Raw genomic sequence first — 13,239 nt, 5'->3', positions numbered from 1 at the left:
CGTGTATTCTCTGGCATACCTTTTTATATATCATTTCATAATGACAGCGCTGTCAGGAAGACTTGACAACATTTTGGTGTTGGTTTTGTATGTTGTATGTTCTGCTTCTTATTAATCTTTATAATTACATTTAAATGTACTTTTCTTGCATTGTAGCTGAATAGAGAGCAAAACTGTTTTACTGCTTTTGCATTGATGACATGTGTCAAAAATATTAGTATAAATAGAAATGACCTGATTAAAAAATGTTGTTCACTTAACCCCTTAAGGACTGAGCCTTTTTTCACCTTAAAGGGGTACTACCGTGCTGACAACTTATCCCCTAGCTAAAGGACCCCTGCGATCTTGCACTCAGCACCCCACTCTCATCAGGCCCCTGAGCGAACATCCGCTCCGGGTCTGATGACTGCCGATCATGGGGCCAGGGTATCGTGACATCACGGCTCCGCCCCCATGTGACGTCATGCTCCGCCCCCCTCAATGTAAGACTATGGCAGGGGCGAGACAGCTGTCTCACTCCTGCCATAGACTTGCATTGAGTGGCGGAGCGTGACGTCACACGGGGGTGGAGCTGTGACATCACAATCACCGGCCCCATCATCAGACCCGGAGTGGATGTTCGCTCCGGGGCCTAATGAGAGAGGGGTGCTGCGTGCAAGATCACGGGAGTCCCCAGCGGCGGGACCCCGTGCAATCAGGCAACTTATCCCCTATCCTTTAGATAGGGGATAAGTTGTCAGCACGGTAGTACCCCTTTAAGCACTGAGCCCTTTTTTGCAATTCTGACCACTGCTACTTTATGCATTAATAACTCTGGGATGCTTTTACCGTTTATTCAGAATTCTGAGAATGTTTTTTCGTGACATATTCTACTTTAACATAGTGGTACGTTTTCGTCGTTACTTGCATCCTTTCTTGGTGAAAAATCCCAAAATGTTATGAAAATCTTGAAAACTTTGCATTTTTCTTACTTTGAAGCTCCCTGCTTGTAAAGAAAAAGGAAATTCCAAATAAATTATATATTGATTCACATATACAATGGGGGAGATTTATCAAAACCTGTGTAGAGGAAGAGTGGTGCAGTTGCCCATAGCAACCAATCAGATTCCTTCTTTCATTTTCAACAAGGCCTCTGCAAAATGAAAGAAGCGATCTGATTGGTTGCTATGGGCAACTGGGCAACTTTTCCTTTGCACAGGTTTTGATAAATCTCCCCCAATATGTCTACTTTATGTTGGCATCACAAAGTTGCCATGTTTTTACTTTTGGAAGACATCAGAGGGCTTCAAAGTTCAGCAGCAATTTTCAAATTTTTCAAGAAAATTTCAAAATCTGAATTTTTCAGGGACCAGTTAAGTTTTGAAGTGGATTTGAGGGGCTTTCATGTTAGAAAAAACCCATAAATTACCCCATTATAAAAACTTCACCCCTAAAAGTATTCAAAATAACATTCAGAAAGCTTGGAATAGAAGCAAAGTGAAGGAGAAAATTCAAAATCTTCATTTTTTACACTCGCATGTTCTTGCAGACCCATTTTCTGAATATTTACAAGGGGTAAAAGGAGAAACATCCCCTCAAAAATTTGTAACTGCATTTCTCTCGAGTAAGGAAATACCTCATATGTGGATGTAAAGTGCTCCGTGGGTGCACTAGAGGGCTCAGAAGGGAAGGAGCGACAATGGGATTTTGGAAAGTCAATTTGTTGAAATTGTTTTTGGGGGCATGTCACATTTAGGAAGCCCCTATGGTGCCAGAAAAGTGGGGGAAAAAAAAAAAAACATGGCATACTATTTTGGAAACTTCACCCCTCAATGAACATAAAAAGTGGTACAGTGAGCCTTAACACCCCACAGGTGTTTGACAAGTTTTCGTTAAAGTCGGATGTGTAAATGAAAAAATTATTTTTTTCACAAAAATGCTGGTTTTTCCAATTTTTCAAGGGGTAATAGGAGAAAATGCCCCCCAAAATGTGTAACCCATTTCTTCTGAGTATGGAAATACACCATTTGTGGACATCAAGTGCACTGCGGGGAACTACAATGCTCAGAACGGAAGGAGCCACATTCCACATTTGGCTTTTGGAAAGCAAATTTTGCTAAAATGGTTTTTGGGGGCATGTCAGATTTAGGAAGCCCCTATAGTGCCAGAGCAAAAAAAAAAAAAAAAACCACATGGCATACTATTTTGGAAACTACACCCCTTGAGGAACGTAACAAGGGGTACAGTGAGCCTTAATACCCAACAGGTGTTTGACAACTTTTCGTTAAAGTCGGATGTGTGAATGGGAAAACATTTTTTCCCTAAAATACTGTTTTCCCCCCAAATTTTACATTTTTAAAAGGAATAATAGAAGGAAATGCCCTCCAAAATTTGTAACCCCATTTCTTCTGAGTATGGAAATACCCCATGTGTGGACGTCAAGTGCTCTGCTGCCGCACTACAATGCTCAGAAGAGGAGGAGCGCCAGTGGGCTTTTGGAGAGAGAATTTGTTTGGATTGAAAGTCCGGGGCCATGAGCATTTACAAAGCCCCCCTTTGTGCGACCCCCCCCCCATATGTGACCCCATTTTGGAAACGACACCCCTCACAGAATTTAATAAGGGGTGCAGTGAGCATTTAAACCTCACTGGCGTTTGACAGATCTTTGGAACAGTGGGCTGTGCAAAAGAAAAATAAATTTTTTAATTTTTACGGACCACTGTTCCAAAAATCTGTCAGACACCTGTGGGGCATTGTCCATTGTTCTGGCACTATGGGGGCTTTGTAAATGCACAATTTCAATTCGCCTTCAATTCTGGTCAAATTTTCTATCCAAAAGCCCAATGGCGCTCCTTCTCTTCTGAGTATTTTAGTTCGCCGAGAGAGCACTTTAAATCCATATATGGATCCATATTTTTCTTACTCAGAAGAAATGGGGTTCCAAATTTTGGGGGGCTTTTTTTCCTATTTTCCCTTGTGAAAATGAAAAATTTAGGATAACACCAGCATTTTAGTAAATTTCCACATGTGGGTATTTATTTTTTTGCGTTTATGTCAGAACCACTGTAAAATCAGCCACCCCTGTGCAAATCAACAATTTAGGCCTCAAATGTACAAAGTGCGCTCTCACTCCTGAGCCTTGTTGTGTGTCCGCAGAGCATTTTACGCCCACATATGGGGTATCTCTGTACTCAGGAGAAATTACGTTACAAATTTTTGTGGTCATTTGTGCCATTTACCTCTTTTGAAAATAAAAAGTAAAGGGCAACACCAGCATGTTGTTACGCCGAGCGCTCCGGGTCCCTGCTCCTCCCCGGAGCGCTCACGGCGTCTCTCTCCCTGCAGCGCCCCGGTCGGTCCCGCTGACCGGGAGCGCTGCACTGACATGGCCGTCGGGGATGCGATTCGCACAGCGGGACGCACCCGCTCGCGAATCGCATCCCAAGTCACTTACCCGTCCCGGTCCCCTGCTGTCATGTGCTGGCGCGTGCGGCTCCGCTCTCTAGGGCGCGCGCGCGCCGGCTCTCTGAGACTTAAAGGGCCAGTGCACCAATGATTGGTGCCTGGCCCAATTAGCTTATTGGCTTCCACCTGCTCCCTGGCTATATCTGCTCACTGCCCCTGCACTCCCTGGCCGGATCTTGTTGCCTTGTGCCAGTGAAAGCGTTTAGTGTTGTCCAAGCCTGTGTTACCTGAACTCTTGCTATCCATCTTGACTACGAACCTTGCCGCCTGCCCCGACCTTCTGCTACGTCTGACCTTGCCTCTGCCTAGTCCTTCTGTCCCACGCCTTCTCAGCAGTCAGCGAGGTTGAGCCGTTGCTAGTGGATACAACCTGGTTGCTACTGCCGCAGCAAGACCATCCCGCTTTGCGGCGGGCTCTGGTGAACACCAGTAGCCTCTTAGAACCGGTCCACCAGCACGGTCCACGCCAATCCCTCGCTGACACAGTGGATCCACAACCTGTAAGCCGAATCTTGACAGTAGATCCGGCCATGGATCCCGCTGAGGTGCCGCTGCCAAGTCTCGCTGACCTTACCACGGTGGTCGCTCAGCAATCGCAGCAGATTGCCCAACAAGGACAGCAGCAACCATCTCCTCCGCCAGCTCCTGCACCTCCTCCGCAGCGAGTGGCCGCTCCTAGCCTCCGCTTGTACCTGCCGGACAAATTTGATGGGGACTCTAGACTCTGCCGTGGATTTCTGTCTCAATGTTCCCTGCATATGGAGATGTTGTCGGACTTGTTTCCTACAGAACGGTCTAAGGTGGCGTTCGTAGTGAGCCTTCTTTCAGGAAAGGCCTTGTCTTGGGCCACACCGCTCTGGGACCGCAATGATCCTGCCACAGCCACAGTCCAGTCCTTCTTCGCTGAAGTTCGTAGTGTCTTCGAGGAACCAGCCCGAGCTTCTTCTGCCGAGACTGCCCTGCTGAACCTGGTCCAGGGTAATTCTTCAGTGGGCGAGTACGCCATCCAATTTCGTACTCTTGCTTCCGAATTATCATGGAATAACGAGGCTCTCTGCGCGACCTTTAAAAAAGGCCTATCCAGTAGCATCAAGGATGTGCTGGCCGCATGAGAGATTCCTGCCAACCTGCAAGAACTTATCCATTTGGCCACCCGCATTGACATGAGTTTTTCTGAGAGACATCAGGAGCTCCGCCAGGAAAAAGACTTAGATCTCTGGGCACCTCTCCCACAGCATCCTTTGCAGTCTACGCCTGGGCCTCCCGCTGAGGAGGCCATGCAAGTGGATCGGTCTCGCCTGACCCAGGAAGAGAGGAATCGCCGTAGGGAAGAAAATCTTTGTCTGTACTGTGCCAGTACCGAGCATTTCTTGGTGGATTGCCCTATTCGTCCTCCACGTCTGGGAAACGCACGCACCCAGCTCACGTGGGTGTGGCGTCTCTTGGTTCAAAGTCTGCTTCTCCACGTCTCACGGTGCCCGTGCAGATTTCTCCTTCAGCCAACTCCTCCCTCTCAGCCGTGGCCTGCTTGGACTCTGGTGCCTCTGGGAATTTCATTTTGGAGTCTTTGGTGAATAAATTCTGCATCCCGGTGACCCGTCTCGTCAAGCCGCTCTACATTTCCGCGGTCGGCGGAGTCAGATTTGATTGCGCCGTGTGTTGCCGCACGGAGCCCCTCTTGATGTGTATTGGACCCCATCGCGAAGTGATTGGGTTCTTCGTCCTTCCCAACTGTACCTCTGAGGTCCTCCTCGGTCTGCCGTGGCTCCGGCTTCATTCTCCCACCCTTGACTGGACCACCGGGGAGATCAAGAACTGGGACTCTGCTTGCCATAGGAAGTGCCTCTCCCCCCCTCCCAGTCCCGTCAGGCAAGCCTCAGTGCCTCCTCATGGCCCCCGTCCTGGTGACACACTGCCCCGTGCCAGGCTTCGCCCTCTGCCCTCCCTCCCCACTCCCACTCCTGCTGACCGGGAGCGCTGCACTGACATGGCCGTCGGGGATGCGATTCGCACAGCGGGACGCACCCGCTCGCGAATCGCATCCCAAGTCACTTACCCGTCCCGGTCCCCTGCTGTCATGTGCTGGCGCGCGCGGCTCCGCTCTCTAGGGCGCGCGCGCGCCGGCTCTCTGAGACTTAAAGGGCCAGTGCACCAATGATTGGTGCCTGGCCCAATTAGCTTATTGGCTTCCACCTGCTCCCTGGCTATATCTGCTCACTGCCCCTGCACTCCCTGGCCGGATCTTGTTGCCTTGTGCCAGTGAAAGCGTTTAGTGTTGTCCAAGCCTGTGTTACCTGAACTCTTGCTATCCATCTTGACTACGAACCTTGCCGCCTGCCCCGACCTTCTGCTACGTCTGACCTTGCCTCTGCCTAGTCCTTCTGTCCCACGCCTTCTCAGCAGTCAGCGAGGTTGAGCCGTTGCTAGTGGATATGACCTGGTTGCTACTGCCGCAGCAAGACCATCCCGCTTTGCGGCGGGCTCTGGTGAACACCAGTAGCCTCTTAGAACCGGTCCACCAGCACGGTCCACGCCAATCCCTCGCTGACACAGTGGATCCACAACCTGTAAGCCAAATCGTGACACATGTTAGTGTAAAATGTTTTATTTTTTTACACTAACAGGCTGGTGTAGAGTCCAACTTTTAATTTTCATAAGGGGTAAAAGGAGAAAAAGCCCAACAAAATTTGTAGTGCAATTACTCCCGAGTACGGAGATACCCCATATGTGGCCCTAAACTGTTTCCTTGAAATACGACAGGGCTCCGAAGTGAGAGAGCACCATGCACATTTGATAACTAAATTGGTGATTGCATAGGGGTGGACATAGGGGTGTTCTACGTCAGTGATTCCCAAACAGGGTGTCTCCAGCTGTTGCTAAACTCCCATCATGCCTGGACAGTCAGTTGCTGTCCGAAAATGCTGGAAGTTGTTGTTTTGCAACAGCTGGAGGCTCCATTTTGGAAACACTGCCGTACAATACGTTTTTCATTTTTATTGGGGGGGTACAGTGTAAGGGGGGTGTATATGTAGTGTTTTACCCTTTATTATGTGTTAGTGTAGTGTATTGTTTTTAGGGTACATTCACACAGCAGGGGGTTTACAGTGAGTTTCCCGCCAGGAGTTTGAGCTGTGGCGGAAAATTTGCCGCAGCTCAAACTTGAAGCAGGAAACTCACTGTAATCCCACCCATGTGAAAGTATCCTGTAACCCTCCAGCTGTTGCCAAACTACAACTCCCAGCATGCACTGACAGACTGTGCATGCTGGGAGTTGTACTTTTGCAAAAGCTGGAGGCACACTGGTTGGAAAACCTTCAGTTAGGTTCTGTTACCTATCTCAGTATTTTCCAACCAGTGTGCCTCCAGCTGTTGCAAAAATATAACTCCCAGCATGTACTGATCGCCAATGGGCATGCTGGGAGATGTAGTTATACAAAAGCTGGAGGTATGTAACTACAACCCCCAGCATGTAGATTTAGAGGGCCACGGTTTGGAAACCACTGCACAGTTATCTCCAAACTGTGGCCCTCCAGATGTTGCAAAACTACAAATCCCAGCAAGCCCCGACAGCAAACTGCTGTGTGGGCATGCTGGGAGTTGCAGTTTTGCAAGATCTAGAGGGCCACAGTTTAGAGATCACTGCATAGATGTCTCAAACTGTAGCCCTCCATATGTTGCTAGGCAATTCACTGGCTTCCGTAGTCTGCAGCAGAGAGCCAGCCGCACGTCATCGCTGCCTGCCGATCGCCACCCGCTCCGGTCACCGTTGGCTCCCGCGTTCTGCCCTGATTGCTGTGTGTGGGCAGAACGAGGGAATCAAACTTTAACCCCCCACACTCGATCTGCTATTGGTCGGTCGCTTCTGACCAACCAATAGCAGGGATAGAAGGGATGTTACCCCTGCCACCTCACTCCTATTCCTTCAGGGGGATCAGGGGTGTCCTGGTAGGCCCCGATCCCCCTTATTGTCTGGGTCATCGGAGACCCATTTGACACGGAATCGCCGCAGATGCCGATCTGACTTGACCGTCGATTTGCAGGACCCCCCTCGGCGATGTGCCGGGATGCCTGCTGAATGATTCCCACTGGCGTACCCATACGCCCTCAATCCTTAAGGACTCTAAAATGAGGGCGTATGGATAAGCCCTCAATCCTTAAGGGGTTAATCGTCATAACAGAAAAGTACACAATGGTTTAATAGCAGATGTGTCAAGAAGGCAGCATATTGTAAGCACAAGTCTACTATATTTCTGATCCAAATAGATGCAGACACTTTTTTAGAACAGGTTACCAATGATTATGTTCTGAACTAGGACAGTAGTTTACGAGTGGCATGTCTTCTTCCAGGCCATAGAACATGTGTGTCATCACCATTAGTATTGAGCACGAATATTCAAAATATGAATTTTTACCGCGAATATTGGCACTTATTTAGAATATAGTGATATGACAAAGATTTTTTAATTTTTTTGCGAATATGCAAATATGCAAATATTCGCGAATATCAGCACTTCCAGTCAGAGGACATTGATCCCTCCCTTCTTTTAGGTGACAGATATAATCACGCATGCACACTATGCAAATTTCATTACGAATTTTCGCATAAAAAAATGAACATAGTGAATATGCGAATTTCACGAATATAGGACGAATATTCATCCATATATTTGCGAAATATTGCAAATTAAAATATGGCATATGCGCTCATCATTAATCACCATGTAGTTACATAGTTAATAAGGGTTAAAAAGACTAGAGTGCATCAAGTCCGACCAGTATCCCTATCCCTAATATTATATTTTTCAAGAAAGACATCCATGCCCCACCTGAAAATATTCAACCGCCTTGATATAATATGGCAGAAAGTTCCATAGTTTCACTGCTCTTACAGTAAAGGATCCTATCTATGATGACGATGAAACCTTCTTTCCTTTAGATACAGAGAATGTCCCATGGTCATGAATACAAGCCTAAGTGTAAAAAATCTATAGAAAGATCCCCATACTATCCATTCATATGTACTGTACATTGTGATCAGATCGCTTCTAAGGCTAAATTTACATCACGATTTTGCCATACAGTTTTGTATCATCTTTTTTTTCCAAAATGGATTAAAAATCTAACAGAACCATATGAATTTTATGCTCAATGCATTTTGCATTGACTACAATGTTATACAAACTGTATACTCGTGAACTATGGTTATTGCTGACCCGAAAAACAGGACAGTACCGGGAAACAAAACCATGGTTGACCGCGGTTTTGTGCACGGGTAAAAAACACATAAAAACGCAAAAGTACAAAAAAAGTACACAAACATATACATCTTTTTGTGAACAGGGTATTTCCTGTTGGATTTCATTCTTATCCCCTTAAGGACCATGGACGTACGTGTACGTCTAAGCACCCTGGTAGTTAAGGACCAAGGACGTATGCGTTTGTCCATGGGAATTTCGGTCCCTGCCGCACACCGGGCGGGGACCGGACCGGGGTGACTGCTGATATCGATCAAATGCCCAGGGGGCATGTCGGCGATCGTGGTCATTCTGAGTCATTATGGGTCATTATGGGTCTATGGTGACCCGGTGACCCGGAATATAAGGGGGATCACGGTTGTCCAAGACACCCACGATTCCCCTGAAGGGATAGGAGTGAGGTGCCACCCCTCCTATCCCTGCTATTGGTGGTCTAGACGCAACCACCAATAGCAAATCGGGGGCGGGGGGTTAACTTTCGTTTTCCCCATTCTGTCCACCCACAATAGGCGGGGCAGGAAGGTGAAATGAAGGGGACCAGCTCCGGAGTCCGCTTACCCTGCGGGCGCGGCTGCGTGCGATGATCGGTGTTGGAGATCGGCGGGCGGCGATGACTTGCAGCAGGCTCCCTGGATCCGACGGAAGCCGGTAAGTTGCCTAGCAACATCTGGAGGGCTACAGTCCGAGACCACTATACAGTGGTCTCTATACTGTAGCACTCCAGAGGTTGCAAAACTACAACTCCCAGCATGCCCAAACAGCTGTTTGGGCATGCTGGGATTTGCAGTTTTGCAACATCTGCAGAGCTACAGTATAGAGACCACTGCAAACTGTTGCCCTCCAGATGTTGCAAAACTACAAATCCCAGCATGCCCACACAACTGTTTGCTGTCTGGGCATGCTGAGATTTGTAGTTTTGCAACATCTGGAGGGCAACAGTTTGCAGTGATCTCTTTACTGTAGCTCTCCAGATGTTGCAAAACTGCAAATCCCAGCATGCTGGGAGTTTTAGTTGCAATCCCTCCAGCTGTTGCATAACTACATCTCCCAGCATGCCCAGACAGCTGTTTGGGCATTCTGGGATTTGCAGTTTTGCAACATCTGCAGAGCTACAGTATAGAGACCACTGCAAACTGTTGCCCTCCAGATGTTGCGAAACTACAAATCCCAGCATGCCCACACAACTGTTTGCTGTCTGGGCATGCTGGGATTTGTAGTTTTGCAACATCTGGAGGGCAACAGTTTGCAGTGGTCTCTTTACTGTAGCTCTCCAGATGTTGCAAAACTGCAAATCCCAGCATGCTGGGAGTTTTAGTTGCAATCCCTCCAGCTGTTGCATAACTACATCTCCCAGCATGCCCTTCGGCGATCAGTATATGGTGGGAGTTGTAGTTTTGCAACAGCTGGAGGCACACTGGTTGGAAAATATCGAGTTAGATAACAGAACCTAACTGAAGGTTTTCCAACCAGTGCGCCTCCAGCTGTTGCAAAACTACAACTCCCAGCATGCATGGTCTGCCAGTTCATGCTGGGAGTTGAAGTTTTGAAACAGGTGGAGGTTTGCCCCCCCCCCCCCATGTGAATGTACAGGGTACATTCACACGGGCAGGTTTACAGTAACTTTTCTGCTTCAAGTATGAGCTGCGGTAAATTTTTTGCCGCACCGCAATCTCCTAGCAGGGAACTCACTGCAAACCTCCGCTAGTGCGAATGTACCCTAAAATCACTACAGTACACTAACACAAAATGAAGGGTAAAACATTACATACACACCCCCTTACACTGCCCCCCCCCCTCAATAAAAATTAAAAACGTCTTGTACGGCAGTGTTTCCAAAACGGAGCCTCCAGCTGTTGCCAAACAACAACTCCCAGCATTTCTGGACAGCCAATGACTGTCCAGGCATGCTGGGAGTCTAGCAATATCTGGAGACACCCTGCTTGGGAATCACTGGCATAGAATACCCCTATGTCCCCTATGTCCACCCCTTACAATCCTTAATTTAATATATATATATATATATATATATATATATATATATATATATATATATATATATGTTTAGAGATAGATAGAGAGAGAAAGCTAGATCTACAACTTTTTTAATTGACCAAAATATATTTATCGAGAAATATTAATATATCTTGTAAGAAATAGATGTAAATATGTATATTGAAATGTTGATTAATAATTAAACATGGAGAGCAAAAATAAACTATATTTTACACTATTTAATTAGTAATGTACAAATGTATCAGTAATTAGATACATTTGTACCAAAAAAAAAAAAAAACAATTACATTCTAGGCAATGAAAAAGAAATATACATATGTCTGAAACACATATCCCTCAAGTCATGCAAAAACGCCAACCTTTAACATTGCATCTTGCTTAATGGGGTACCTAGAGAGCTTTATGGTTTGCCAGTTTAACAGAAAAAAGGTTTATGTGGAGAGGGCAGATTTAGGCGATTTCCTGGACATGTCATTTCATGGCGGGCCGATGCGCTTAAGTTGGGGGAAAAGTGAAACACTTTGTGCCAAACTAGGATTGTCGCAGATAATAAATTTGCTTCTACTGCAGCCTAAGTAGCTATGCCACGCTACATTTCGGTTCAACATGAGTTATGACGGAAACCAATTGTCGCAAGCAAAGTCGCAAAACCACAAAGACGCAAGACAATTGCGCCAAAGAACCGCCGAAAAACCAGAGTAAAACGCATGATAAATACCCCCCATTGTATTTGTGAATCAATATATAATTTATTTGGAATGTCTATTTTCCTTACAAGCAGAGAGCTTCAAAGTTTTTCACCAAGAAATGATGCAAGTATCGACAAAATTTTACCGCTAACATAAAGTAGAATATGTCTCAAAAAAACAATCTCGGAGTCAGAATGAAAGGTAAAAGTATCCCAGATTTATTAATGCTTAAAATGAAAGTGGTCAGATGTGCAAAAAACGCTCTGGTCCTACAGTGAAAAATGGCCTGGTCCTTAAGGGGTTAAAGTACACATCCCGTAGTTCCATGTTTATAAGTTTGAGGTCACTTTCCTCCCTCCCACACATCAGCCCCCCCATCCATTGAAACACAAATGAGTTGCATTCCATTCAAAAGACCAGTTTTTTCTAATCAGGATGCCTACAGCTGTTGTAAAATGATCTCTCTCCCACTCAGTGGTGGCTCCACCCATTGAAGCAGGACAGGCTCCCTGTGATCACCTGACTAGTGATGTCATGTCTCAATGCACTGCAACCTGGGAAAACCCAAGACCTGAGTAATTTTGTATGCTGTTTAAAATAAATATTGGGGCAAAAATTACAGAAGAATTGTGAGAAAATCGTTACCCACAGGTACAGACACTATATTATGAACTACACTAACTTTACAGCCCCTGTAGCATAGTCAAATAAAATAAATCCTGGAATACCCCTTCAATAAAACTAAGTATGGAGAAGAGACTGGTAGCCATAGTGGGCAACAAAAAGACCTGAGGTAACCAGTGCCAGACATCTTTATCCAAGACAAGATCATGGAATACATGAAAAAGGCCAACTAGATATGCATGAACTTTATGGTTATCTTTATTTAGTTCAACCACATATCAAATACTGTGTATGGTTTCAGACGTGAGATTTTCTATGTCTGTGATAGGCAGCTCCACTGTTAATGTATTGCATTTTAGCCTTCTTCTGGATGAACACAGCTTGAAAATAGGTTTGATTTGACATTAAAAATGTTATTAAATTTACTGTACATTCAATCTTTCATTCTTATAGTAATATCAATTTCTATGTATGTTATTGAAGGTAAATTAAATGCAACTCCCCATGAACTAAGCCACAGAAAGCACATTTACAGCTCAAAATTTTGTAAAGCAACCAACATTGGTGTTCACACGTTATAAGAGAGATATTATCCTAGAACAAATAGACAAAGGAACTAGATTCAGTTCTTTCTGCAAGTTCATTTGTTTTATTTCACTGTATCAATAGCGATTGGCACAGTCATTGAGAGGAAACAATGTATAATTAAAGAAAATGCTTATCCTTGATCTACATTGACCGCCTTGTATTTTGTAGAACTCAACAAATAAGCCTTGTTTGCCTTCAGCTGCTTTACGAAGGACAATGGTACTAGTGAACAAAGAAGGGACTATAAATAAAATGATAAATAGCTGTTTTAACCAACAGACAGTTGCCCATACAACATAAAAAGTAAAGTACACATAAAATGTAGGCAAGATTACCTCTCGTTGTATTCACTAGGATTTTACTGCTGGAAATGTACTTAACTTCATTGCACTAATACACTTAAAGCTGTCAAAATAACACTGCGTAATGAATAAAACAGCAATGTGCACTGTGTACTGTGCCTGTTTGTATGTAGATAACATCAACATGTATAACTAAAATATTTATAAGTTCATAAGAATCAGACCTGTGTATATAAGTCATAAGTTGTAGGACAACCATAGAAAACGTATCATCAATAATTACAGTACATGCAAAATTCCTTTTTTTACTCAAGTCCCATAAGA

General features: G+C 45.3%; 1 protein-coding gene across 2 annotated transcripts in view; it reads right to left on the bottom strand.

Moving 5' to 3' along the window:
- Nucleotides 1-13,239, bottom strand: part of KCNMB2 (potassium calcium-activated channel subfamily M regulatory beta subunit 2) — a 697,235-nt gene that overhangs the window by 531,288 nt on the left and 152,708 nt on the right. The gene's annotated exons all lie outside the window — the stretch shown is intronic.

Source organism: Hyla sarda, chromosome 3, assembly GCF_029499605.1.
Source record: "Hyla sarda isolate aHylSar1 chromosome 3, aHylSar1.hap1, whole genome shotgun sequence".
Classification (NCBI taxonomy): Eukaryota; Metazoa; Chordata; class Amphibia; order Anura; family Hylidae; genus Hyla; species Hyla sarda.
This window is presented reverse-complemented; position numbering and strand designations above follow the sequence as displayed.